This window comes from Ambystoma mexicanum, chromosome 12 (assembly GCF_040938575.1).
Source record: "Ambystoma mexicanum isolate Mex_15411 chromosome 12, UKY_AmexF1_1, whole genome shotgun sequence".
NCBI lineage: Eukaryota > Metazoa > Chordata > Amphibia > Caudata > Ambystomatidae > Ambystoma > Ambystoma mexicanum.
Genome location: NC_090936.1, coordinates 551,426,789 through 551,451,758, shown reverse-complemented (window position 1 = coordinate 551,451,758; position 24,970 = coordinate 551,426,789). Strand labels below are relative to the sequence as shown.

The window sequence follows — 24,970 nt, the reverse complement described above, 5'->3', positions numbered from 1 at the left end:
CCTTGCGTTTCTTTTCAGTCGATTGTTTTGGTTCCGAATGTATAGCTCCACCATTGTACCTTTCTAGCATATGATGCCTAGCTTTAAAAATAATTTGTTTTCACTGGATGTGGCCACAGATGTACCTCTGTTGTCAACCTAAGTTGATCAGGTTCTGTAACTTGTTAGTTTTGAGCTGGAATATCCTACCAGCTCTGCTGCTGGGGCCTATCTCCGGCTTCTAAAAGCAAAAGCCTTGAACATATTGATATTTTTCATTAGTTGATCAGGGGGATTGCAGGGGGGGCAGCTTTTCTGCATGTTTCTATGGACAACCAGAAACAGGTGGCTCTAAAATGAAGTCCGCCATTTGGAAACTCCAATTCGACAGTTACCATCAGTTCTGGGCGCTGTTAGTCCCAAGCAGCCAGCCAGCATCCGGTAGATTTCATAGGTCCTTGCTGGCAGCGGGGATGTAACTCAGTGGTAGAGCACCTGCTTTGGAAGTGTGAGGCCACAGGTTCGATCCCCGGCATCTCCATATGATATGTTTCTTCAAGTGTGGGCTTTTTCCTGTACATGGGAATTAGGATGATGTGGTCTTTTGCCATACCAAATCCTGTTGCTGAACGTCTTCTCTTTGGAGCCGATGATTGTGGACATGCACGGTGCACCATGCTTCAGTGTGATGTCTGCTTTTTTCATTGGAAGCCTGTTAGCCTGATCTCTTACCGGGATGACACAAAGCAGACTCGTTCAGACAGAGGGGCATTGGCTGAGAATAGTGTCTCCACCGGTCCCCATGCTAGGCAGTGGTATCATTCTGAGGTGCTGTGCACGCTCACCAACTATCACCCCCTCTGACCTTTCCCACCGCAGAACACCCTGAATGCATTCAGCGGGTTATGCTTCATTCTAGGGCTGCAATGGATCGCCTAGTGGCAAAACCAATGGAAGCACCATTGACCTTCCGCAGAATTCCACTGCTTGTCTGCCTAGAGAAGCGACATCTGCCGAGTGTGCTAGGGACACTCATGACGGCAGAGCTATAGAGTGGTGGGTCCACGTTGCTTTCCACTAGCCAGCAAATACAGAAGGACATCCGAAAGAGGTGTCAGTCTATCTAGCAACATTTGCCTGCTTTCGGCTGGAGGAATTCCTGCGCGAAATGGTGCTATCTCATTTTTGGTGTTTGAAGACATACATATATATATATATATATATATATATATATATATATATATATATTTATTTATTTTTTCTCCATAACTACACTTCTCAAATCTGGGGCATCTATCCGAGATGGCCGTGTCACATTATGTGATGTCTCAGGCACCAACGTGATGAGATCGACCTGGCGCTTTAACTTTGTCATTGTAAGTAGTAAGATGTAATTTGGCAGTTGTCATGTTTTTTCATATGCACTACTGCAAACCCCTTTCCTTACTTAGCCCACTCCCTCCTGAAGCTTTTAGGTGTGATGAGGAAGTGTCCTCTCAGCGGGGATGTAGCTCAGTTGTAGAGCGCATGCTTTGCATGTATGAGGACCCGGGGCATTTCCACTTGTTTCTCTTTTTGACTGTCAAATGATCTCTATCCACTAGATGGCCCTTTGAGCACAGTAATCCTCTGGTGGAAATCTTCCCCTGGAAGTCATCTCTTATGGAGAAGCAAAATGCACACTGCTTCAGTGTGACCATGTGGTTTTCCATTCTTGCTCCAGTTTTCCCTGCTCTTTTGCTAGTGCTTCACGCGGCAGAATGTTTTGACCAGAAGAGTTCTCCCTGAAAATTATGTCTGCAGGACAGACACACTGCATACCGAGGGGATGTAGCTCAGTGGTAGAGCATTTGTTTTGCATGTATGAGGCCCCGGGTCCAATCCCTGGCATCTCCAATTGTTTCCCTTTTTTTGACTGTCATATGGTCTCTGTCCACTAGATGGCTCTTTGTGCACGGTAATCCTCTGGTGGAATACTTCCCCTGGAAGTCATCTCTTATGGAGAAGCATAATGCACACTGCTTCAGTGTGACCATGTGCTTTTCCAGTCTTGCTCCCGTTTTCCCTGGTCTATTGCTAGTGCTTCAGTTGGCAGCATACTTTGACTGGAAGAATTCTCCCAGGAAAAGATGTCTGCAGGACAGACTCACCGCACACCGAGGGGATGTAGCTCAGTGGTAGAGCGCATGCTTCGCATGTGTGAGGTCCCGGGTTCAATCCCCGGCATCTCCATTTCATGAACATCAGTGTGATTTTGTCCCGGTTATTTTGTATTTCACACTGCAACTCGGGCCATGATTATAGGATCATCGACATTCATATCTATTTGTCTGAGAAAACGCTGGTGCCCGTATCGCAAACCTGCCTGTAATATATCAGTGAGGTTTGCGTCCCTGCCAGTGTCAACATCCTGTATGCCTTCACAATCACTACAAATAGAAATGCAAAGAGAGTACCATCACACCACAGTTTTAACCGTGCAGAATCGTGAAAGGATTGGCATTGCCTTGCGTTTCTTTTCAGTCGATTGTTTTGGTTCCGAATGTATAGCTCCACCATTGTACCTTTGTAGCATATGATGGCTAGCTTTAAAAATAATTTGTTTTCACTGGATGTGGCCACAGATGTACCTCTGTTGTCAACCTAAGTTGATCAGGTTCTGTAACTTGTTAGTTTTGAGCTGGAATATCCTACCAGCTCTGCTGCTGGGGCCTATCTCCGGCTTCTAAAAGCAAAAGCCTTGAACATATTGATATTTTTCATTAGTTGATCAGGGGGATTGCAGGGGGGGGGGGCAGCTTTTCTGCATGTTTCTATGGACAACCAGAAACAGGTGGCTGTAAAATGAAGTCCGCCATTTGGAAACTCCAATTCGACAGTTACCATCAGTTCTGGGCGCTGTTAGTCCCAAGCAGCCAGCCAGCATCTGGTAGATTTCATAGGTCCTTGCTGGCAGCGGGGAAGTAACTCAGTGGTAGAGCACCTGCTTTGGAAGTATGAGGCCACAGGTTCGATCCCCGGCATCTCCATATGATATGTTTCTTCAAGTGTGGGCTTTTTTCCTGTACATGGGAATTAGGATGATGTGGTCTTTTGCCATGCTAAATCCTGTTGCTGAACGTCTTCTCTTTGGAGCCGATGATTGTGGACATGCACGGTGCACCATGCTTCAGTGTGATGTCTGCTTTTTTCATTGGAAGCCTGTTAGCCTGATCTCTTACCGGGATGACACAAAGCAGACTCGTTCAGACAGAGGGGCATTGGCTGAGAATAGTGTCTCCACCGGTCCCCCTGCTAGGCAGTGGTATCATTCTGAGGTGCTGTGCACGCTCACCAACTATCACCCCCTCTGACCTTTCCCACCGCAGAACACCCTGAATGCATTCAGCGGGTTATGCTTCATTCTAGGGCTGCAATGGATCGCCTAGTGGCAAAACCAATGGAAGCACCATTGACCTTCCGCAGAATTCCACTGCTTGTCTGCCTAGAGAAGCGACATCTGCCGAGTGTGCTAGGGACACTCATGACGGCAGAGCTATAGAGTGGTGGGTCCACGTTGCTTTCCACTAGCCAGCAAATACAGAAGGACATCCGAAAGAGGTGTCAGTCTATCTAGCAACATTTGTGGGCTTTCGGCTGGAGGAATTCCTGCGCGAAATGGTGCTATCTCATTTTTGGTGTTTGAAGACATACATATATATATATATATATATATTTATTTATTTTTTCTCCATAACTACACTTCTCAAATCTGGGGCATCTATCCGAGATGGCCGTGTCACATTATGTGATGTCTCAGGCACCAACGTGATGAGATCGACCTGGCGCTTTAACTTTGTCATTGTAAGTAGTAAGATGTAATTTGGCAGTTGTCATGTTTTTTCATATGCACTACTGCAAACCCCTTTCCTTACTTAGCCCACTCCCTCCTGAAGCTTTTAGGTGTGATGAGGAAGTGTCCTCTCAGCGGGGATGTAGCTCAGTTGTAGAGCGCATGCTTTGCATGTATGAGGACCCGGGGCATTTCCACTTGTTTCTCTTTTTGACTGTCAAATGATCTCTATCCACTAGATGGCCCTTTGAGCACAGTAATCCTCTGGTGGAAATCTTCCCCTGGAAGTCATCTCTTATGGAGAAGCAAAATGCACACTGCTTCAGTGTGACCATGTGGTTTTCCATTCTTGCTCCAGTTTTCCCTGCTCTTTTGCTAGTGCTTCACTCGGCAGAATGTTTTGACCAGAAGAGTTCTCCCTGAAAATTATGTCTGCAGGACAGACACACTGCATACCGAGGGGATGTAGCTCAGTGGTAGAGCACTTGTTTTGCATGTATGAGGCCCCGGGTCCAATCCCTGGCATCTCCAATTGTTTCCCTTTTTTTGACTGTCATATGGTCTCTGTCCACTAGATGGCTCTTTGAGCACGGTAATCCTCTGGTGGAATACTTCCCCTGGAAGTCATCTCTTATGGAGAAGCATAATGCACACTGCTTCAGTGTGACCATGTGCTTTTCCAGTCTTGCTCCCGTTTTCCCTGGTCTTTTGCTAGTGCTTCAGTTGGCAGCATACTTTGACCGGAAGAATTCTCCCAGGAAAAGATGTCTGCAGGACAGACTCACCGCACACCGAGGGGATGTAGCTCAGTGGTAGAGCGCATGCTTCGCATGTATGAGGTCCCGGGTTCAATCCCCGGCATCTCCATTTGCATAAACATCAGTGTGATTTTGTCCCGGTTATTTTGTATTTCACACTGCAACTCGGGCCATGATTATAGGATCATCGACATTCATATCTATTTGTCTGAGAAAACGCTGGTGCCCGTATCGCAAACCTGCCTGTAATATATCAGTGAGGTTTGCGTCCCTGCCAGTGTCAACATCCTGTATGCCTTCACAATCACTACAAATAGAAATGCAAAGAGAGTACCATCACACCACAGTTTTAACCGTGCAGAATCGTGAAAGGATTGGCATTGCATTGCGTTTCTTTTCAGTCGATTGTTTTGGTTCCGAATGGATAGCTCCACCATTGTACCTTTGTAGCATATGATGGCTAGCTTTAAAAATAATTTGTTTTCACTGGATGTGGCCACAGATGTACCTCTGTTGTCAACCTAAGTTGATCAGGTTCTGTAACTTGTTAGTTTTGAGCTGGAATATCCTACCAGCTCTGCTGCTGGGGCCTATCTCCGGCTTCTAAAAGCAAAAGCCTTGAACATATTGATATTTTTCATTAGTTGATCAGGGGGATTGCAGGGGGGGGCAGCTTTTCTGCATGTTTCTATGGACAACAGAAACAGGTGGCTCTAAAATGAAGTCCGCCATTTGGAAACTCCAATTCGACAGTTACCATCAGTTCTGGGCGCTGTTAGTCCCAAGCAGCCAGCCAGCATCTGGTAGATTTCATAGGTCCTTGCTGGCAGCGGGGATGTAACTCAGTGGTAGAGCACCTGCTTTGGAAGTATGAGGCCACAGGTTCGATCCCCGGCATCTCCATATGATATGTTTCTTCAAGTGTGGGCTTTTTCCTGTACATGGGAATTAGGATGATGTGGTCTTTTGCCATACTAAATCCTGTTGCTGAACGTCTTCTCTTTGGAGCCGATGATTGTGGACATGCACGGTGCACCATGCTTCAGTGTGATGTCTGCTTTTTTCATTGGAAGCCTGTTAGCCTGATCTCTTACCGGGATGACACAAAGCAGACTCGTTCAGACAGAGGGGCATTGGCTGAGAATAGTGTCTCCACCGGTCCCCCTGCTAGGCAGTGGTATCATTCTGAGGTGCTGTGCACGCTCACCAACTATCACCCCCTCTGACCTTTCCCACCGCAGAACACCCTGAATGCATTCAGCGGGTTATGCTTCATTCTAGGGCTGCAATGGATCGCCTAGTGGCAAAACCAATGGAAGCACCATTGACCTTCCGCAGAATTCCACTGCTTGTCTGCCTAGAGAAGCGACATCTGCCGAGTGTGCTAGGGACACTCATGACGGCAGAGCTATAGAGTGGTGGGTCCACGTTGCTTTCCACTAGCCAGCAAATACAGAAGGACATCTGAAAGAGGTGTCAGTCTATCTAGCAACATATGTGGGCTTTCGGCTGGAGGAATTCCTGCGCGAAATGGTGCTATCTCATTTTTGGTGTTTGAAGACATACATATATATATATATATATATATATATATATATATTTATTTATTTTTTCTCCATAACTACACTTCTCAAATCTGGGGCATCTATCCGAGATGGCCGTGTCACATTATGTGATGTCTCAGGCACCAACGTGATGAGATCGACCTGGCGCTTTAACTTTGTCATTGTAAGTAGTAAGATGTAATTTGGCAGTTGTCATGTTTTTTCATATGCACTACTGCAAACCCCTTTCCTTACTTAGCCCACTCCCTCCTGAAGCTTTTAGGTGTGATGAGGAAGTGTCCTCTCAGCGGGGATGTAGCTCAGTTGTAGAGCGCATGCTTTGCATGTATGAGGACCCGGGGCATTTCCACTTGTTTCTCTTTTTGACTGTCAAATGATCTCTATCCACTAGATGGCCCTTTGAGCACAGTAATCCTCTGGTGGAAATCTTCCCCTGGAAGTCATCTCTTATGGAGAAGCAAAATGCACACTGCTTCAGTGTGACCATGTGGTTTTCCATTCTTGCTCCAGTTTTCCCTGCTCTTTTGCTAGTGCTTCACTCGGCAGAATGTTTTGACCAGAAGAGTTCTCCCTGAAAATTATGTCTGCAGGACAGACACACTGCATACCGAGGGGATGTAGCTCAGTGGTAGAGCACTTGTTTTGCATGTATGAGGCCCCGGGTCCAATCCCTGGCATCTCCAATTGTTTCCCTTTTTTTGACTGTCATATGGTCTCTGTCCACTAGATGGCTCTTTGAGCACGGTAATCCTCTGGTGGAATACTTCCCCTGGAAGTCATCTCTTATGGAGAAGCATAATGCACACTGCTTCAGTGTGACCATGTGCTTTTCCAGTCTTGCTCCCGTTTTCCCTGGTCTTTTGCTAGTGCTTCAGTTGGCAGCATACTTTGACTGGAAGAATTCTCCCAGGAAAAGATGTCTGCAGGACAGACTCACCGCACACCGAGGGGATGTAGCTCAGTGGTACAGCGCAAGCTTCGCATGTGTGAGGTCCCGGGTTCAATCCCCTGCATCTCCATTTCATAAACATCAGTGTGATTTTGTCCCGGTTATTTTGTATTTCACACTGCAACTCGGGCCATGATTATAGGATCATCGACATTCATATCTATTTGTCTGAGAAAACGCTGGTGCCCGTATCGCAAACCTGCCTGTAATATATCAGTGAGGTTTGCGTCCCTGCCAGTGTCAACATCCTGTATGCCTTCACAATCACTACAAATAGAAATGCACAGAGAGTACCATCACACCACAGTTTTAACTGTGCAGAATCGTGAAAGGATTGACATTGCCTTGCGTTTCTTTTCAGTCGATTGTTTTGGTTCCGAATGTATAGCTCCACCATTGTACCTTTCTAGCATATGATGCCTAGCTTTAAAAATAATTTGTTTTCACTGGATGTGGCCACAGATGTACCTCTGTTGTCAACCTAAGTTGATCAGGTTCTGTAACTTGTTAGTTTTGAGCTGGAATATCCTACCAGCTCTGCTGCTGGGGCCTATCTCCGGCTTCTAAAAGCAAAAGCCTTGAACATATTGATATTTTTCATTAGTTGATCAGGGGGATTGCAGGGGGGGCAGCTTTTCTGCATGTTTCTATGGACAACCAGAAACAGGTGGCTCTAAAATGAAGTCCGCCATTTGGAAACTCCAATTCGACAGTTACCATCAGTTCTGGGCGCTGTTAGTCCCAAGCAGCCAGCCAGCATCCGGTAGATTTCATAGGTCCTTGCTGGCAGCGGGGATGTAACTCAGTGGTAGAGCACCTGCTTTGGAAGTGTGAGGCCACAGGTTCGATCCCCGGCATCTCCATATGATATGTTTCTTCAAGTGTGGGCTTTTTCCTGTACATGGGAATTAGGATGATGTGGTCTTTTGCCATACCAAATCCTGTTGCTGAACGTCTTCTCTTTGGAGCCGATGATTGTGGACATGCACGGTGCACCATGCTTCAGTGTGATGTCTGCTTTTTTCATTGGAAGCCTGTTAGCCTGATCTCTTACCGGGATGACACAAAGCAGACTCGTTCAGACAGAGGGGCATTGGCTGAGAATAGTGTCTCCACCGGTCCCCATGCTAGGCAGTGGTATCATTCTGAGGTGCTGTGCACGCTCACCAACTATCACCCCCTCTGACCTTTCCCACCGCAGAACACCCTGAATGCATTCAGCGGGTTATGCTTCATTCTAGGGCTGCAATGGATCGCCTAGTGGCAAAACCAATGGAAGCACCATTGACCTTCCGCAGAATTCCACTGCTTGTCTGCCTAGAGAAGCGACATCTGCCGAGTGTGCTAGGGACACTCATGACGGCAGAGCTATAGAGTGGTGGGTCCACGTTGCTTTCCACTAGCCAGCAAATACAGAAGGACATCCGAAAGAGGTGTCAGTCTATCTAGCAACATTTGCCTGCTTTCGGCTGGAGGAATTCCTGCGCGAAATGGTGCTATCTCATTTTTGGTGTTTGAAGACATACATATATATATATATATATATATATATATATATATATATATATATATTTATTTATTTTTTCTCCATAACTACACTTCTCAAATCTGGGGCATCTATCCGAGATGGCCGTGTCACATTATGTGATGTCTCAGGCACCAACGTGATGAGATCGACCTGGCGCTTTAACTTTGTCATTGTAAGTAGTAAGATGTAATTTGGCAGTTGTCATGTTTTTTCATATGCACTACTGCAAACCCCTTTCCTTACTTAGCCCACTCCCTCCTGAAGCTTTTAGGTGTGATGAGGAAGTGTCCTCTCAGCGGGGATGTAGCTCAGTTGTAGAGCGCATGCTTTGCATGTATGAGGACCCGGGGCATTTCCACTTGTTTCTCTTTTTGACTGTCAAATGATCTCTATCCACTAGATGGCCCTTTGAGCACAGTAATCCTCTGGTGGAAATCTTCCCCTGGAAGTCATCTCTTATGGAGAAGCAAAATGCACACTGCTTCAGTGTGACCATGTGGTTTTCCATTCTTGCTCCAGTTTTCCCTGCTCTTTTGCTAGTGCTTCACGCGGCAGAATGTTTTGACCAGAAGAGTTCTCCCTGAAAATTATGTCTGCAGGACAGACACACTGCATACCGAGGGGATGTAGCTCAGTGGTAGAGCATTTGTTTTGCATGTATGAGGCCCCGGGTCCAATCCCTGGCATCTCCAATTGTTTCCCTTTTTTTGACTGTCATATGGTCTCTGTCCACTAGATGGCTCTTTGTGCACGGTAATCCTCTGGTGGAATACTTCCCCTGGAAGTCATCTCTTATGGAGAAGCATAATGCACACTGCTTCAGTGTGACCATGTGCTTTTCCAGTCTTGCTCCCGTTTTCCCTGGTCTATTGCTAGTGCTTCAGTTGGCAGCATACTTTGACTGGAAGAATTCTCCCAGGAAAAGATGTCTGCAGGACAGACTCACCGCACACCGAGGGGATGTAGCTCAGTGGTAGAGCGCATGCTTCGCATGTGTGAGGTCCCGGGTTCAATCCCCGGCATCTCCATTTCATGAACATCAGTGTGATTTTGTCCCGGTTATTTTGTATTTCACACTGCAACTCGGGCCATGATTATAGGATCATCGACATTCATATCTATTTGTCTGAGAAAACGCTGGTGCCCGTATCGCAAACCTGCCTGTAATATATCAGTGAGGTTTGCGTCCCTGCCAGTGTCAACATCCTGTATGCCTTCACAATCACTACAAATAGAAATGCAAAGAGAGTACCATCACACCACAGTTTTAACCGTGCAGAATCGTGAAAGGATTGGCATTGCCTTGCGTTTCTTTTCAGTCGATTGTTTTGGTTCCGAATGTATAGCTCCACCATTGTACCTTTGTAGCATATGATGGCTAGCTTTAAAAATAATTTGTTTTCACTGGATGTGGCCACAGATGTACCTCTGTTGTCAACCTAAGTTGATCAGGTTCTGTAACTTGTTAGTTTTGAGCTGGAATATCCTACCAGCTCTGCTGCTGGGGCCTATCTCCGGCTTCTAAAAGCAAAAGCCTTGAACATATTGATATTTTTCATTAGTTGATCAGGGGGATTGCAGGGGGGGGGGGCAGCTTTTCTGCATGTTTCTATGGACAACCAGAAACAGGTGGCTGTAAAATGAAGTCCGCCATTTGGAAACTCCAATTCGACAGTTACCATCAGTTCTGGGCGCTGTTAGTCCCAAGCAGCCAGCCAGCATCTGGTAGATTTCATAGGTCCTTGCTGGCAGCGGGGAAGTAACTCAGTGGTAGAGCACCTGCTTTGGAAGTATGAGGCCACAGGTTCGATCCCCGGCATCTCCATATGATATGTTTCTTCAAGTGTGGGCTTTTTTCCTGTACATGGGAATTAGGATGATGTGGTCTTTTGCCATGCTAAATCCTGTTGCTGAACGTCTTCTCTTTGGAGCCGATGATTGTGGACATGCACGGTGCACCATGCTTCAGTGTGATGTCTGCTTTTTTCATTGGAAGCCTGTTAGCCTGATCTCTTACCGGGATGACACAAAGCAGACTCGTTCAGACAGAGGGGCATTGGCTGAGAATAGTGTCTCCACCGGTCCCCCTGCTAGGCAGTGGTATCATTCTGAGGTGCTGTGCACGCTCACCAACTATCACCCCCTCTGACCTTTCCCACCGCAGAACACCCTGAATGCATTCAGCGGGTTATGCTTCATTCTAGGGCTGCAATGGATCGCCTAGTGGCAAAACCAATGGAAGCACCATTGACCTTCCGCAGAATTCCACTGCTTGTCTGCCTAGAGAAGCGACATCTGCCGAGTGTGCTAGGGACACTCATGACGGCAGAGCTATAGAGTGGTGGGTCCACGTTGCTTTCCACTAGCCAGCAAATACAGAAGGACATCCGAAAGAGGTGTCAGTCTATCTAGCAACATTTGTGGGCTTTCGGCTGGAGGAATTCCTGCGCGAAATGGTGCTATCTCATTTTTGGTGTTTGAAGACATACATATATATATATATATATATATTTATTTATTTTTTCTCCATAACTACACTTCTCAAATCTGGGGCATCTATCCGAGATGGCCGTGTCACATTATGTGATGTCTCAGGCACCAACGTGATGAGATCGACCTGGCGCTTTAACTTTGTCATTGTAAGTAGTAAGATGTAATTTGGCAGTTGTCATGTTTTTTCATATGCACTACTGCAAACCCCTTTCCTTACTTAGCCCACTCCCTCCTGAAGCTTTTAGGTGTGATGAGGAAGTGTCCTCTCAGCGGGGATGTAGCTCAGTTGTAGAGCGCATGCTTTGCATGTATGAGGACCCGGGGCATTTCCACTTGTTTCTCTTTTTGACTGTCAAATGATCTCTATCCACTAGATGGCCCTTTGAGCACAGTAATCCTCTGGTGGAAATCTTCCCCTGGAAGTCATCTCTTATGGAGAAGCAAAATGCACACTGCTTCAGTGTGACCATGTGGTTTTCCATTCTTGCTCCAGTTTTCCCTGCTCTTTTGCTAGTGCTTCACTCGGCAGAATGTTTTGACCAGAAGAGTTCTCCCTGAAAATTATGTCTGCAGGACAGACACACTGCATACCGAGGGGATGTAGCTCAGTGGTAGAGCACTTGTTTTGCATGTATGAGGCCCCGGGTCCAATCCCTGGCATCTCCAATTGTTTCCCTTTTTTTGACTGTCATATGGTCTCTGTCCACTAGATGGCTCTTTGAGCACGGTAATCCTCTGGTGGAATACTTCCCCTGGAAGTCATCTCTTATGGAGAAGCATAATGCACACTGCTTCAGTGTGACCATGTGCTTTTCCAGTCTTGCTCCCGTTTTCCCTGGTCTTTTGCTAGTGCTTCAGTTGGCAGCATACTTTGACCGGAAGAATTCTCCCAGGAAAAGATGTCTGCAGGACAGACTCACCGCACACCGAGGGGATGTAGCTCAGTGGTAGAGCGCATGCTTCGCATGTATGAGGTCCCGGGTTCAATCCCCGGCATCTCCATTTGCATAAACATCAGTGTGATTTTGTCCCGGTTATTTTGTATTTCACACTGCAACTCGGGCCATGATTATAGGATCATCGACATTCATATCTATTTGTCTGAGAAAACGCTGGTGCCCGTATCGCAAACCTGCCTGTAATATATCAGTGAGGTTTGCGTCCCTGCCAGTGTCAACATCCTGTATGCCTTCACAATCACTACAAATAGAAATGCAAAGAGAGTACCATCACACCACAGTTTTAACCGTGCAGAATCGTGAAAGGATTGGCATTGCATTGCGTTTCTTTTCAGTCGATTGTTTTGGTTCCGAATGGATAGCTCCACCATTGTACCTTTGTAGCATATGATGGCTAGCTTTAAAAATAATTTGTTTTCACTGGATGTGGCCACAGATGTACCTCTGTTGTCAACCTAAGTTGATCAGGTTCTGTAACTTGTTAGTTTTGAGCTGGAATATCCTACCAGCTCTGCTGCTGGGGCCTATCTCCGGCTTCTAAAAGCAAAAGCCTTGAACATATTGATATTTTTCATTAGTTGATCAGGGGGATTGCAGGGGGGGGCAGCTTTTCTGCATGTTTCTATGGACAACAGAAACAGGTGGCTCTAAAATGAAGTCCGCCATTTGGAAACTCCAATTCGACAGTTACCATCAGTTCTGGGCGCTGTTAGTCCCAAGCAGCCAGCCAGCATCTGGTAGATTTCATAGGTCCTTGCTGGCAGCGGGGATGTAACTCAGTGGTAGAGCACCTGCTTTGGAAGTATGAGGCCACAGGTTCGATCCCCGGCATCTCCATATGATATGTTTCTTCAAGTGTGGGCTTTTTCCTGTACATGGGAATTAGGATGATGTGGTCTTTTGCCATACTAAATCCTGTTGCTGAACGTCTTCTCTTTGGAGCCGATGATTGTGGACATGCACGGTGCACCATGCTTCAGTGTGATGTCTGCTTTTTTCATTGGAAGCCTGTTAGCCTGATCTCTTACCGGGATGACACAAAGCAGACTCGTTCAGACAGAGGGGCATTGGCTGAGAATAGTGTCTCCACCGGTCCCCCTGCTAGGCAGTGGTATCATTCTGAGGTGCTGTGCACGCTCACCAACTATCACCCCCTCTGACCTTTCCCACCGCAGAACACCCTGAATGCATTCAGCGGGTTATGCTTCATTCTAGGGCTGCAATGGATCGCCTAGTGGCAAAACCAATGGAAGCACCATTGACCTTCCGCAGAATTCCACTGCTTGTCTGCCTAGAGAAGCGACATCTGCCGAGTGTGCTAGGGACACTCATGACGGCAGAGCTATAGAGTGGTGGGTCCACGTTGCTTTCCACTAGCCAGCAAATACAGAAGGACATCTGAAAGAGGTGTCAGTCTATCTAGCAACATATGTGGGCTTTCGGCTGGAGGAATTCCTGCGCGAAATGGTGCTATCTCATTTTTGGTGTTTGAAGACATACATATATATATATATATATATATATATATATATTTATTTATTTTTTCTCCATAACTACACTTCTCAAATCTGGGGCATCTATCCGAGATGGCCGTGTCACATTATGTGATGTCTCAGGCACCAACGTGATGAGATCGACCTGGCGCTTTAACTTTGTCATTGTAAGTAGTAAGATGTAATTTGGCAGTTGTCATGTTTTTTCATATGCACTACTGCAAACCCCTTTCCTTACTTAGCCCACTCCCTCCTGAAGCTTTTAGGTGTGATGAGGAAGTGTCCTCTCAGCGGGGATGTAGCTCAGTTGTAGAGCGCATGCTTTGCATGTATGAGGACCCGGGGCATTTCCACTTGTTTCTCTTTTTGACTGTCAAATGATCTCTATCCACTAGATGGCCCTTTGAGCACAGTAATCCTCTGGTGGAAATCTTCCCCTGGAAGTCATCTCTTATGGAGAAGCAAAATGCACACTGCTTCAGTGTGACCATGTGGTTTTCCATTCTTGCTCCAGTTTTCCCTGCTCTTTTGCTAGTGCTTCACTCGGCAGAATGTTTTGACCAGAAGAGTTCTCCCTGAAAATTATGTCTGCAGGACAGACACACTGCATACCGAGGGGATGTAGCTCAGTGGTAGAGCACTTGTTTTGCATGTATGAGGCCCCGGGTCCAATCCCTGGCATCTCCAATTGTTTCCCTTTTTTTGACTGTCATATGGTCTCTGTCCACTAGATGGCTCTTTGAGCACGGTAATCCTCTGGTGGAATACTTCCCCTGGAAGTCATCTCTTATGGAGAAGCATAATGCACACTGCTTCAGTGTGACCATGTGCTTTTCCAGTCTTGCTCCCGTTTTCCCTGGTCTTTTGCTAGTGCTTCAGTTGGCAGCATACTTTGACCGGAAGAATTCTCCCAGGAAAAGATGTCTGCAGGACAGACTCACCGCACACCGAGGGGATGTAGCTCAGTGGTAGAGCGCATGCTTCGCATGTATGAGGTCCCGGGTTCAATCCCCGGCATCTCCATTTGCATAAACATCAGTGTGATTTTGTCCCGGTTATTTTGTATTTCACACTGCAACTCGGGCCATGATTATAGGATCATCGACATTCATATCTATTTGTCTGAGAAAACGCTGGTGCCCGTATCGCAAACCTGCCTGTAATATATCAGTGAGGTTTGCGTCCCTGCCAGTGTCAACATCCTGTATGCCTTCACAATCACTACAAATAGAAATGCAAAGAGAGTACCATCACACCACAGTTTTAACCGTGCAGAATCGTGAAAGGATTGGCATTGCATTGCGTTTCTTTTCAGTCGATTGTTTTGGTTCCGAATGGATAGCTCCACCATTGTACCTTTGTAGCATATGATGGCTAGCTTTAAAAATAATTTGTTTTCACTGGATGTGGCCACAGATGTACCTCTGTTGTCAACCTAAGTTGATCAGGTTCTGTAACTTGTTAGTTTTGAGCTGGAATATCCTACCAGCTCTGCTGCTGGGGCCTATCTCCGGCTTCTAAAAGCAAAAGCCTTGAACATATTGATATTTTTCATTAGTTGATCAGGGGGATTGCAGGGGGGGGCAGCTTTTCTGCATGTTTCTATGGACAACAGAAACAGGTGGCTCTAAAATGAAGTCCGCCATTTGGAAACTCCAATTCGACAGTTACCATCAGTTCTGGGCGCTGTTAGTCCCAAGCAGCCAGCCAGCATCTGGTAGATTTCATAGGTCCTTGCTGGCAGCGGGGATGTAACTCAGTGGTAGAGCACCTGCTTTGGAAGTATGAGGCCACAGGTTCGATCCCCGGCATCTCCATATGATATGTTTCTTCAAGTGTGGGCTTTTTCCTGTACATGGGAATTAGGATGATGTGGTCTTTTGCCATACTAAATCCTGTTGCTGAACGTCTTCTCTTTGGAGCCGATGATTGTGGACATGCACGGTGCACCATGCTTCAGTGTGATGTCTGCTTTTTTCATTGGAAGCCTGTTAGCCTGATCTCTTACCGGGATGACACAAAGCAGACTCGTTCAGACAGAGGGGCATTGGCTGAGAATAGTGTCTCCACCGGTCCCCCTGCTAGGCAGTGGTATCATTCTGAGGTGCTGTGCACGCTCACCAACTATCACCCCCTCTGACCTTTCCCACCGCAGAACACCCTGAATGCATTCAGCGGGTTATGCTTCATTCTAGGGCTGCAATGGATCGCCTAGTGGCAAAACCAATGGAAGCACCATTGACCTTCCGCAGAATTCCACTGCTTGTCTGCCTAGAGAAGCGACATCTGCCGAGTGTGCTAGGGACACTCATGACGGCAGAGCTATAGAGTGGTGGGTCCACGTTGCTTTCCACTAGCCAGCAAATACAGAAGGACATCTGAAAGAGGTGTCAGTCTATCTAGCAACATATGTGGGCTTTCGGCTGGAGGAATTCCTGCGCGAAATGGTGCTATCTCATTTTTGGTGTTTGAAGACATACATATATATATATATATATATATATATATATATATTATTTATTTTTTCTCCATAACTACACTTCTCAAATCTGGGGCATCTATCCGAGATGGCCGTGTCACATTATGTGATGTCTCAGGCACCAACGTGATGAGATCGACCTGGCGCTTTAACTTTGTCATTGTAAGTAGTAAGATGTAATTTGGCAGTTGTCATGTTTTTTCATATGCACTACTGCAAACCCCTTTCCTTACTTAGCCCACTCCCTCCTGAAGCTTTTAGGTGTGATGAGGAAGTGTCCTCTCAGCGGGGATGTAGCTCAGTTGTAGAGCGCATGCTTTGCATGTATGAGGACCCGGGGCATTTCCACTTGTTTCTCTTTTTGACTGTCAAATGATCTCTATCCACTAGATGGCCCTTTGAGCACAGTAATCCTCTGGTGGAAATCTTCCCCTGGAAGTCATCTCTTATGGAGAAGCAAAATGCACACTGCTTCAGTGTGACCATGTGGTTTTCCATTCTTGCTCCAGTTTTCCCTGCTCTTTTGCTAGTGCTTCACTCGGCAGAATGTTTTGACCAGAAGAGTTCTCCCTGAAAATTATGTCTGCAGGACAGACACACTGCATACCGAGGGGATGTAGCTCAGTGGTAGAGCACTTGTTTTGCATGTATGAGGCCCCGGGTCCAATCCCTGGCATCTCCAATTGTTTCCCTTTTTTTGACTGTCATATGGTCTCTGTCCACTAGATGGCTCTTTGAGCACGGTAATCCTCTGGTGGAATACTTCCCCTGGAAGTCATCTCTTATGGAGAAGCATAATGCACACTGCTTCAGTGTGACCATGTGCTTTTCCAGTCTTGCTCCCGTTTTCCCTGGTCTTTTGCTAGTGCTTCAGTTGGCAGCATACTTTGACCAGAAGAATTCTCCCAGGAAAAGATGTCTGCAGGACAGACTCCCCGCACACCGAGGGGATGTAGCTCAGTGGTAGAGCGCATGCTTCGCATGTATGAGGTCCCGGGTTCAATCCCCGGCATCTCCATTTGCATAAACATCAGTGTGATTTTGTCCCGGTTATTTTGTATTTCACACTGCAACTCGGGCCATGATTATAGGATCGTCGACATTCATATCTATTTGTCTGAGAAAACGCTGGTGCCCGTATCGCAAACCTGCCTGTAATATATCAGTGAGGTTTGCGTCCCTGCCAGTGTCAACATCCTGTATGCCTTCACAATCACTACAAATAGAAATGCAACGAGAGTACCATCACACCACAGTTTTAACCGTGCAGAATCGTGAAAGGATTGGCATTGCCTTGCGTTTCTTTTCAGTCGATTGTTTTGGTTCCGAATGTATAGCTCCACCATTGTACCTTTGTAGCATATGATGGCTAGCTTTAAAAATAATTTGTTTTCACTGGATGTGGCCACAGATGTACCTCTGTTGTCAACCTAAGTTGATCAGGTTCTGTAACTTGTTAGTTTTGAGCTGGAATATCCTACCAGCTCTGCTGCTGGGGCCTATCTCCGGCTTCTAAAAGCAAAAGCCTTGAACATATTGATATTTTTCATTAGTTGATCAGGGGGATTGCAGGGGGGGGCAGATTTTCTGCATGTTTCTATGGACAACCAGAAACAGGTGGCTCTAAAATGAAGTCCGCCATTTGGAAACTCCAATTCGACAGTTACCATCAGTTCTGGGCGCTGTTAGTCCCAAGCAGCCAGCCAGCATCTGGTAGATTTCATAGGTCTTTGCTGGCAGCGGGGATGTAACTCAGTGGTAGAGCACCTGCTCTGGAAGTATGAGGCCACAGGTTCGATCCCCGGCATCTCCATATGATATGTTTCTTCAAGTGTGGGCTTTTTCCTGTACCTGGGAATTAGGATGATGTGGTCTTTTGCCATACTAAATCCTGTTGCTGAACGTCTTCTCTTTGGAGCCGATGATTGTGGACATGCACGGTGCACCATGCTTCAGTGTGATGTCTGCTTTTTTCATTGGAAGCCTGTTAGCCTGATCTCTTACCGGGATGACACAAAGCAGACTCGTTCAGACAGAGGGGCATTGGCTGAGAATAGTGTCTCCACCGGTCCCCCTGCTAGGCAGTGGTATCATTCTGAGGTGCTGTGCACGCTCACCAACTATCACCCCCTCTGACCTTTCCCACCGCAGAACACCCTGAATGCATTCAGCGGGTTATGCTTCATTCTAGGGCTGCAATGGATCGCCTAGTGGCAAAACCAATGGAAGCACCATTGACCTTCCGCAGAATTCCACTGCTTGTCTGCCTAGAGAAGCGACATCTGCCGAGTGTGCTAGGGACACTCATGACGGCAGAGCTATAGAGTGGTGGGTCCACGTTGCTTTCCACTAGCCAGCAAATACAGAAGGACATCTGAAAGAGGTGTCAGTCTATCTAGCAACATATGTGGGCTTTCGGCTGGAGGAATTCCTGCGCGAAATGGTGATATCTCATTTTTGGTGTTTGAAGACATACATATATATATATATATATATATATATATATATTTATTTATTTTTTCTCCATAACTACACTTCTCAAATCTGGGGCATCTATCCGAGATGGCCGTGTCACATTATGTGATGTCTCAGGCACCAACGTGATGAGATCGACCTGGCGCTTTAACTTTGTCATTGTAAGTAGTAAGATGTAATTTGGCAGTTGTCATGTTTTTTCATATGCACTACTGCAAACCCCTTTCCTTACTTAGCCCACTCCCTCCTGAAGCTTTTAGGTGTGATGAGGAAGTGTCCTCTCAGCGGGGATGTAGCTCAGTTGTAGAGCGCATGCTTTGCATGTATGAGGACCCGGGGCATTTCCACTTGTTTCTCTTTTTGACTGTCAAATGATCTCTATCCACTAGATGGCCCTTTGAGCACAGTAATCCTCTGGTGGAAATCTTCCCCTGGAAGTCATCTCTTATGGAGAAGCAAAATGCACACTGCTTCAGTGTGACCATGTGGTTTTCCATTCTTGCTCCAGTTTTCCCTGCTCTTTTGCTAGTGCTTCACTCGGCAGAATGTTTTGACCAGAAGAGTTCTCCCTGAAAATTATGTCTGCAGGACAGACACACTGCATACCGAGGGGATGTAGCTCAGTGGTAGAGCACTTGTTTTGCATGTATGAGGCCCCGGGTCCAATCCCTGGCATCTCCAATTGTTTCCCTTTTTTTGACTGTCATATGGTCTCTGTCCACTAGATGGCTCTTTGAGCACGGTAATCCTCTGGTGGAATACTTCCCCTGGAAGTCATCTCTTATGGAGAAGCATAATGCACACTGCTTCAGTGTGACCATGTGCTTTTCCAGTCTTGCTCCCGTTTTCCCTGGTCTTTTGCTAGTGCTTCAGTTGGCAGCATACTTTGACCAGAAGAATTCTCCCAGGAAAAGATGTCTGCAGGACAGACTCCCCGCACACCGAGGGGATGTAGCTCAGTGGTAGAGCGCATGCTTCGCATGTATGAGGTCCCGGGTTCAATCCCCGGCATCTCCATTTGCATAAACATCAGTGTGATTTTGTCCCGGTTATTTTGTATTTCACACTGCAACTCGGGCCATGATTATAGGATCATCGACATTCATATCTATTTGTCTGAGAAAACGCTGGTGCCCGTATCGCAAACCTGCCTGTAATATATCAGTGAGGTTTGCGTCCCTGCCAGTGTCAACATCCTGTATGCCTTCACAATCACTACAAATAGAAATGCAACGAGAGTACCATCACACCACAGTTGTAACCGTGCAGAATCGTGAAAGGATTGGCATTGCCTTGCGTTTCTTTTCAGTCGATTGTTTTGGTTCCGAATGTATAGCTCCACCATTGTACCTTTGTAGCATATGATGGCTAGCTTTAAAAATAATTTGTTTTCACTGGATGTGGCCACAGATGTACCTCTGTTGTCAACCTAAGTTGATCAGGTTCTGTAACTTGTTCGTTTTGAGCTGGAATATCCTACCAGCTCTGCTGCTGGGGCCTATCTCCGGCTTCTAAAAGCAAAAGCCTTGAACATATTGATATTTTTCATTAGTTGATCAGGGGGATTGCAGGGGGGGGCAGATTTTCTGCATGTTTCTATGGACAACCAGAAACAGGTGGCTCTAAAATGAAGTCCGCCATTTGGAAACTCCAATTCGACAGTTACCATCAGTTCTGGGCGCTGTTAGTCCCAAGCAGCCAGCCAGCATCTGGTAGATTTCATAGGTCTTTGCTGGCAGCGGGGATGTAACTCAGTGGTAGAGCACCTGCTTTGGAAGTATGAGGCCACAGGTTCGATCCCCGGCATCTCCATATGATATGTTTCTTCAAGTGTGGGCTTTTTCCTGTACCTGGGAATTAGGATGATGTGGTCTTTTGCCATACTAAATCCTGTTGCTGAACGTCTTCTCTTTGGAGCCGATGATTGTGGACATGCACGGTGCACCATGCTTCAGTGTGATGTCTGCTTTTTTCATTGGAAGCCTGTTAGCCTGATCTCTTACCGGGATGACACAAAGCAGACTCGTTCAGACAGAGGGGCATTGGCTGAGAATAGTGTCTCCACCGGTCCCCCTGCTAGGCAGTGGTATCATTCTGAGGTGCTGTGCACGCTCACCAACTATCACCCCCTCTGACCTTTCCCACCGCAGAACACCCTGAATGCATTCAGCGGGTTATGCTTCATTCTAGGGCTGCAATGGATCGCCTAGTGGCAAAACCAATGGAAGCACCATTGACCTTCCGCAGAATTCCACTGCTTGTCTGCCTAGAGAAGCGACATCTGCCGAGTGTGCTAGGGACACTCATGACGGCAGAGCTATAGAGTGGCGGGTCCACGTTGCTTTCCACTAGCCAGCAAATACAGAAGGACATCTGAAAGAGGTGTCAGTCTATCTAGCAACATATGTGGGCTTTCGGCTGGAGGAATTCCTGCGCGAAATGGTGCTATCTCATTTTTGGTGTTTGAAGACATACATATATATATATATATATATATTTATTTATTTATTTTTTCTCCATAACTACACTTCTCAAATCTGGGGCATCTATCCGAGATGGCCGTGTCACATTATGTGATGTCTCAGGCACCAACGTGATGAGATCGACCTGGCGCTTTAACTTTGTCATTGTAAGTAGTAAGATGTAATTTGGCAGTTGTCATGTTTTTTCATATGCACTACTGCAAACCCCTTTCCTTACTTAGCCCACTCCCTCCTGAAGCTTTTAGGTGTGATGAGGAAGTGTCCTCTCAGCGGGGATGTAGCTCAGTTGTAGAGCGCATGCTTTGCATGTATGAGGACCCGGGGCATTTCCACTTGTTTCTCTTTTTGACTGTCAAATGATCTCTATCCACTAGATGGCCCTTTGAGCACAGTAATCCTCTGGTGGAAATCTTCCCATGGAAGTCATCTCTTATGGAGAAGCAAAATGCACACTGCTTCAGTGTGACCATGTGGTTTTCCATTCTTGCTCCAGTTTTCCCTGCTCTTTTGCTAGTGCTTCACTCGGCAGAATGTTTTGACCAGAAGAGTTCTCCCTGAAAATTATGTCTGCAGGACAGACACACTGCATACCGAGGGGATGTAGCTCAGTGGTAGAGCACTTGTTTTGCATGTATGAGGCCCCGGGTCCAATCCCTGGCATCTCCAATTGTTTCCCTTTTTTTGACTGTCATATGGTCTCTGTCCACTAGATGGCTCTTTGAGCACGGTAATCCTCTGGTGGAATACTTCCCCTGGAAGTCATCTCTTATGGCGAAGCATAATGCACACTGCTTCAGTGTGACCATGTGCTTTTCCAGTCTTGCTCCCGTTTTCCCTGGTCTTTTGCTAGTGCTTCAGTTGGCAGCATACTTTGACCAGAAGAATTCTCCCAGGAAAAGATGTCTGCAGGACAGACTCACCGCACACTGAGGAGATGTAGCTCAGTGGTAGAGCGCATGCTTCGCATGTATGAGGTCCCGGGTTCAATCCCCGGCATCTCCATTTGCATAAACATCAGTGTGATTTTGTCCCGGTTATTTTGTATTTCACACTGCAACTCGGGCCATGATTATAGGATCATCGACATTCATATCTATTTGTCTGAGAAAACGCTGGTGCCCGTATCGCAAACCTGCCTGTAATATATCAGTGAGGTTTGCGTCCCTGCCAGTGTCAACATCCTGTATGCCTTCACAATCACTACAAATAGAAATGCAACGAGAGTACCATCACACCACAGTTTTAACCGTGCAGAATCGTGAAAGGATTGGCATTGCCTTGCGTTTCTTTTCAGTCGATTGTTTTGGTTCCGAATGTATAGCTCCACCATTGTACCTTTGTAGCATATGATGGCTAGCTTTAAAAATAATTTGTTTTCACTGGATGTGGCCACAGATGTACCTCTGTTGTCAACCTAAGTTGATCAGGTTCTGTAACTTGTTAGTTTTGAGCTGGAATATCCTACCAGCTCTGCTGCTGGGGCCTATCTCCGGCTTCTAAAAGCAAAAGCCTTGAACATATTGATATTTTTCATTAGTTGATCAGGGGGATTGCAGGGGGGGGCAGATTTTCTGCATGTTTCTATGGACAACCAGAAACAGGTGGCTCTAAAATGAAGTCCGCCATTTGGAAACTCCAATTCGACAGTTACCATCAGTTCTGGGCGCTGTTAGTCCCAAGCAGCCAGCCAGCATCTGGTAGATTTCATAGGTCCTTGCTGGCAGCGGGGATGTAACTCAGTGGTAGAGCACCTGCTTTGGAAGTATGAGGCCACAGGTTTGATCCCGGCATCTCCATATGATATGTTTCTTCAAGTGTGGGCTTTTTCCTGTACATGGGAATTAGGATGATGTGGTCTTTTGCCATACTAAATCCTGTTGCTGAACGTCTTCTCTTTGGAGCCGATGATTGTGGACATGCACGGTGCACCATGCTTCAGTGTGATGTCTGCTTTTTTCATTGGAAGCCTGTTAGCCTGATCTCTTACCGGGATGACACAAAGCAGACTCGTTCAGACAGAGGGGCATTGGCTGAGAATAGTGTCTCCACCGGTCCCCCTGCTAGGCAGTGGTATCATTCTGAGGTGCTGTGCACGCTCACCAACTATCACCCCCTCTGACCTTTCCCACCGCAGAACACCCTGAATGCATTCAGCGGGTTATGCTTCATTCTAGGGCTGCAATGGATCGCCTAGTGGCAAAACCAATGGAAGCACCATTGACCTTCCGCAGAATTCCACTGCTTGTCTGCCTAGAGAAGCGACATTTGCCGAGTGTGCTAGGGACACTCATGACGGCAGAGCTATAGAGTGGTGGGTCCACGTTGCTTTCCACTAGCCAGCAAATACAGAAGGACATCCGAAAGAGGTGTCAGTCTATCTAGCAACATTTGTGGGCTTTCGGCTGGAGGACTTCCTGCGCGAAATGGTGCTATCTCATTTTTGGTGTTTGAAGACATACATATATATATATATATATATATATATATATATATATTTATTTATTTTTTCTCCATAACTACACTTCTCAAATCTGGGGCATCTATCCGAGATGGCCGTGTCACATTATGTGATGTCTCAGGCACCAACGTGATGAGATCGACCTGGCGCTTTAACTTTGTCATTGTAAGTAGTAAGATGTAATTTGGCAGTTGTCATGTTTTTTCATATGCACTACTGCAAACCCCTTTCCTTACTTAGCCCACTCCCTCCTGAAGCTTTTAGGTGTGATGAGGAAGTGTCCTCTCAGCGGGGATGTAGCTCAGTTGTAGAGCGCATGCTTTGCATGTATGAGGACCCGGGGCATTTCCACTTGTTTCTCTTTTTGACTGTCAAATGATCTCTATCCACTAGATGGCCCTTTGAGCACAGTAATCCTCTGGTGGAAATCTTCCCCTGGAAGTCATCTCTTATGGAGAAGCAAAATGCACACTGCTTCAGTGTGACCATGTGGTTTTCCATTCTTGCTCCAGTTTTCCCTGCTCTTTTGCTAGTGCTTCACTCGGCAGAATGTTTTGACCAGAAGAGTTCTCCCTGAAAATTATGTCTGCAGGACAGACACACTGCATACCGAGGGGATGTAGCTCAGTGGTAGAGCACTTGTTTTGCATGTATGAGGCCCCGGGTCCAATCCCTGGCATCTCCAATTGTTTCCCTTTTTTTGACTGTCATATGGTCTCTGTCCACTAGATGGCTCTTTGAGCACGGTAATCCTCTGGTGGAATACTTCCCCTGGAAGTCATCTCTTATGGAGAAGCATAATGCACACTGCTTCAGTGTGACCATGTGCTTTTCCAGTCTTGCTCCCGTTTTCCCTGGTCTTTTGCTAGTGCTTCAGTTGGCAGCATACTTTGACCAGAAGAATTCTCCCAGGAAAAGATGTCTGCAGGACAGACTCCCCGCACACCGAGGGGATGTAGCTCAGTGGTAGAGCGCATGCTTCGCATGTATGAGGTCCCGGGTTCAATCCCCGGCATCTCCATTTGCATAAACATCAGTGTGATTTTGTCCCGGTTATTTTGTATTTCACACTGCAACTCGGGCCATGATTATAGGATCGTCGACATTCATATCTATTTGTCTGAGAAAACGCTGGTGCCCGTATCGCAAACCTGCCTGTAATATATCAGTGAGGTTTGCGTCCCTGCCAGTGTCAACATCCTGTATGCCTTCACAATCACTACAAATAGAAATGCAACGAGAGTACCATCACACCACAGTTTTAACCGTGCAGAATCGTGAAAGGATTGGCATTGCCTTGCGTTTCTTTTCAGTCGATTGTTTTGGTTCCGAATGTATAGCTCCACCATTGTACCTTTGTAGCATATGATGGCTAGCTTTAAAAATAATTTGTTTTCACTGGATGTGGCCACAGATGTACCTCTGTTGTCAACCTAAGTTGATCAGGTTCTGTAACTTGTTAGTTTTGAGCTGGAATATCCTACCAGCTCTGCTGCTGGGGCCTATCTCCGGCTTCTAA

At 46.4% G+C, this 24,970-nt stretch overlaps 9 non-coding genes across 9 annotated transcripts; all 9 read left to right on the top strand.

The window, feature by feature from the left end:
• The first annotated feature begins 2,139 nt into the window (after positions 1 to 2,139).
• TRNAA-CGC (transfer RNA alanine (anticodon CGC)) lies at positions 2,140 to 2,211 on the top strand. Its single transcript has one exon. It is a non-coding gene; the product is annotated as a tRNA-Ala (tRNA).
• A 2,395-nt stretch (positions 2,212 to 4,606) lies between these two features.
• On the top strand, positions 4,607 to 4,678 carry TRNAA-CGC (transfer RNA alanine (anticodon CGC)). Its single transcript has one exon. It is a non-coding gene; the product is annotated as a tRNA-Ala (tRNA).
• Positions 4,679 to 9,567: 4,889 nt separating this feature from the next.
• Positions 9,568 to 9,639, top strand: TRNAA-CGC (transfer RNA alanine (anticodon CGC)). The gene has a single exon. It is a non-coding gene; the product is annotated as a tRNA-Ala (tRNA).
• A 2,395-nt stretch (positions 9,640 to 12,034) lies between these two features.
• Positions 12,035 to 12,106, top strand: TRNAA-CGC (transfer RNA alanine (anticodon CGC)). Its single transcript has one exon. It is a non-coding gene; the product is annotated as a tRNA-Ala (tRNA).
• Positions 12,107 to 14,507: 2,401 nt separating this feature from the next.
• On the top strand, positions 14,508 to 14,579 carry TRNAA-CGC (transfer RNA alanine (anticodon CGC)). The gene has a single exon. It is a non-coding gene; the product is annotated as a tRNA-Ala (tRNA).
• A 2,402-nt stretch (positions 14,580 to 16,981) lies between these two features.
• On the top strand, positions 16,982 to 17,053 carry TRNAA-CGC (transfer RNA alanine (anticodon CGC)). Its single transcript has one exon. It is a non-coding gene; the product is annotated as a tRNA-Ala (tRNA).
• A 2,402-nt stretch (positions 17,054 to 19,455) lies between these two features.
• On the top strand, positions 19,456 to 19,527 carry TRNAA-CGC (transfer RNA alanine (anticodon CGC)). Its single transcript has one exon. It is a non-coding gene; the product is annotated as a tRNA-Ala (tRNA).
• Positions 19,528 to 21,923: 2,396 nt separating this feature from the next.
• Positions 21,924 to 21,995, top strand: TRNAA-CGC (transfer RNA alanine (anticodon CGC)). Its single transcript has one exon. It is a non-coding gene; the product is annotated as a tRNA-Ala (tRNA).
• A 2,405-nt stretch (positions 21,996 to 24,400) lies between these two features.
• On the top strand, positions 24,401 to 24,472 carry TRNAA-CGC (transfer RNA alanine (anticodon CGC)). The gene has a single exon. It is a non-coding gene; the product is annotated as a tRNA-Ala (tRNA).
• Positions 24,473 to 24,970: the final 498 nt, after the last annotated feature.